Source organism: Coregonus lavaretus (genome assembly GCF_964263955.1).
Source record: "Coregonus lavaretus genome assembly, chromosome: 11".
Lineage (NCBI taxonomy): Eukaryota > Metazoa > Chordata > Actinopteri > Salmoniformes > Salmonidae > Coregonus > Coregonus lavaretus.
Genome location: NC_139998.1, coordinates 43,963,199 through 43,966,769, shown reverse-complemented (window position 1 = coordinate 43,966,769; position 3,571 = coordinate 43,963,199). Strand labels below are relative to the sequence as shown.

General features: G+C 45.3%; 1 long non-coding RNA gene across 1 annotated transcript; it reads left to right on the top strand.

The window, feature by feature from the left end:
* Window positions 1-1,441: 1,441 nt before the first annotated feature.
* On the top strand, window positions 1,442-2,896 carry LOC311136955. Its single transcript, XR_014613903.1, has 2 exons — window positions 1,442-1,910; window positions 2,061-2,896. It is a non-coding gene; the product is annotated as an uncharacterized lncRNA (long non-coding RNA).
* Window positions 2,897-3,571: the final 675 nt, after the last annotated feature.

Below are 3,571 nucleotides of genomic sequence, written 5' to 3'. Positions count from 1 at the left end.
CCCCCTTGGCATTTTTCCTATTTTGTTGCATTACAACCTGTAATTTAAATTGATTTTTATTTGGATTTCATGTAATGGACATACACAAAATAGTCATAATTGGTGAAGTGAAATGAAAAAAATAACTTGTTAAAAAAATAAAATAATGGTGCGTGCATATGTATTCACCCCCTTTGCTATGAAGACCCTAAATAAGATCTGGTGCAACCAATTACCTTCAGAAGTCACATAATTAGTTAAATAATGTCCACCTGTGTGCAATCTAAGTGTCACATGATCTCAGTATATACACCTGTTCTGAAAGGCCCCAGAGTCTGCAACACAACTAAGCAAGCAAGCGGCACCATGAAGACCAAGGAGCTCTCCAAACAGGTCAGGGACAAAGTTGTGGAGAAGTACAGATCAGGGTTGGGTTATAAAAAAATATCAGAAACTTTGAACATCCCATGGAGCACCATTAAATCCATTATTAAAAAATGGAAAGAATATGGCACCACAACAAACCTGCCAAGAGAGGGCCGCCCACCAAAACTCACAGACCAGGCAAGGAGGGCATTAATCAGAGAGGCAACAAAGAGACCAAAGATAACCCTGAAGGAGCTGCAAAGCTCCACAGGGGAGATTGGAGTATCTGTCCATAGGACCACTTCAAGCCGTACACTCCACAGAGCTGGGCTTTACGGAAGAGTGGCCAGAAAAAAGCCATTGCTTAAAGAAGAAAATACTCTGGTCAGATGAGACTAAAATTGAGCTTTTTTGTCCATCAAGGAAAACGCTATGTCTGGCGCAAACCCAACACCTCTCATCACCCCGAGAACACCATCCCCACAGTGAAGCATGGTGGTGGCAGCATCATGCTGTGGGGATTTTTCATCGGCAGGGACTGGGAAATTGGTCAGAATTGAAGGAATGGTGGATGGTGCTAAATACAGGGAAATTCTTGAGGGAAACCTGTTTCAGACTTCCAGAGATTTGAGACTCGGACGGAGGTTCACCTTCCAGCAGGACAATGACCCTAAGCATGCTGCTAAAGCAACACTCGAGTGGTTTAAGGGGAAACATTTAAATGTCTTGGAATGGCCTAGTCAAAGCCCAGACCTCAATCCAATTGAGAATCTGTGGTATGACTTAAAGATTGCTGTACACCAGCGGAACCCATCCAACTTGAAGGAGATGGAGCAGTTTTGCCTTGAACATTGGGCAAAAATCCCAGTGGCTAGATGTGCCAAGCTTATAGAGACATAACCCAAGAGACTTGCAGCTGTGATTGCTGCAAAAGATGGCTCTACAAAGTATTGACTTTGGGGGGGTGAATAGTTATGCCCGCTCAAGTTTTCAGTTTTTTTGTCTTATTTCTTGTTTGTTTCACAAGAAAAAATATTTTGCATCTTCAAAGTGGTAGGCATGTTTTGTAAATCAAATGATACAACCCCCCCAAAAATCTATTTTAATTCCAGGTTGTAAGAAAATAGGAAAAATGCCAAGGGGGATGAATACTTTCACAAGCCACTGTAGTATTGGTGAATGACTGACTTGGGTCTCAGGAGATCTGTTTTCCAGTTCATTGGACGTATTCCCCAGAAAACGATTGTTTGCTTTCAGACCCTCAGTTTATTTTCTGAAGAAAGGAGAACATTTGGACAGTATTGCTGCCATGTGTTCATTCACTGTGTGTGGGTTGGATCTCCTGAGGTACATCAGGGATATCTTCCACCTCCGGTTGTATTTTTCTCCGCTGGTTGACCCTTGCACCTTGTTATCTTACGTTATCAGACACTCGTTACCAGATAGCTCATCGGAGATATCTCAGGTGCCGGTGCATGCCAGAGCTGTTCCAGGCGATCCCAACGTTTGGGAAAAGTGATTTCCTGGCACTTGCCAAGCCCCAGGTTTCCATAGTTTGCGGCAAGGTGAGTATGTGTGACTGATACAGCTGTTGACAGGGTGTTTGTGACGCAGTAAATCTAAATTTCCCATACTCTGAGCCACTCTGGCACACTGCTCTGTAACAGAGCACACAGCCAAAAATGAGTGTTTTTTCCTTTTTCTCTGGAGTTTAGTGGAATTCTTGGACGAGAGAAGTGACTTTGACCTGCTGGTGATTTATTGGAGAACCGGACCTTTGGCACATGACTGTGGACCTCCCACCCAACCCCCTCCACCCCCTCTAGCCCACATCCTTATCAGCCACCAGAGGACAGACCTCCAGGACACAAACATCCCCCCTGCTCTGCTCACCCTCCATGCTCCCTCTGCTATCTGTGGCTCTTTATGGTCGTCTTCCAAGTAGAAACTACTTTTTTTGTTAACTCAACAAGCCTTACTTATATGACCTGTTAATCATCTTCAGCTTCATGTAAGTCGCTCTGGATAAGAGCGTCTGCTAAATGACTAAAATGTAAATGTAATTGTATAGTCTAGTCTCCTGAGTGGCGCAGTGGTCTAAGGCACTGCATTGCAGTGCTAGCTGTGCCACTAGAGATCCTGGTTCGAATCCAGGCTCTGTCGCAGCCGGCCGCGACCGGGAGACTCATGGGCAGCGCACAGTTGTCCAGGGTAGGGGAGGGAATGGCCGGCAGGGATGTAGCTCAGTTGATAGAGCATGGCGTTTGCAACGCCAGGGTTGTGGGTTCGATTCCCACGGGGGACCAGTATGAATTATTATTTTTTTTAAATAAAAATATGTATTCACTAACTGTAAGTCGCTCTGGATAAGAGCGTCTGCTAAATGACTAAAATGTAAATGTAAATGTATATCACTATGAACTGTTCCTCTAATGAAAAAGCCTATTAACGATTAAATGTATCTAGGCGTATATTTTTGCTTTCTCTTCAACAGTACATCCCATTCCTTCACTAATAAACGTGGATGCGACACAAAATGAGGATGGAACTCCATCAGTTGTCCAGTTTACTGCTTGACAAACATGAGACAATATTTACATGTAGCTTGTCTGCCATTCAAACAGTCTTGTAGGTGTGGTGCCCTTGCTGCCAATGCTTTAGCCAGCATTTCCGCTACTAAAATAGGTGTTTATGGTGACAGGCGCCTCTGTCTCTCCCCAGACGGCTGTCATGTCAAGTGGGAGGTGGACTCCGGCTTCAGAGGACAGAACGTGGAACGGGCATGAACATTTCCTAGCTGAGCTGTCCTCTGTGCTCACGCAGCAGACACGCCTCATATGCCGCCTGTTAAAAGCCTGGATCCCTCAGCCAAGTGCAGGAGAGGGATGCCAAGTGTGTGTTATTGTGTCTGTGTCTGTGTGTGTCTGTGTCTGTGTCTGTGTCTGTGTCTGTCTATGTGTGTGTGTGTGTGTGTCTGTGTCTGGGTCTGGGTCTGGGTCTGTCTGTGTGTGTGTGTGTGTGTGTGTGTGTGTGTGTGTGTGTGTGTGTGTGTGTGTGTGTGTGTGTGTGTGTCTGTCTGTCTGTCTGTCTGTGTGTCTGTGTGTGTGTGTGTGTCTGTGTGTCTGTGTGTCTGTGTGTGTGTGTGTGTGTGTCTGTGTCTCTGTCTGTCTCTGTCTGTCTGTCTGTGTGTCTGTGTCTGTGTCTGTGTCTGTGTCTGTGTCTGTGT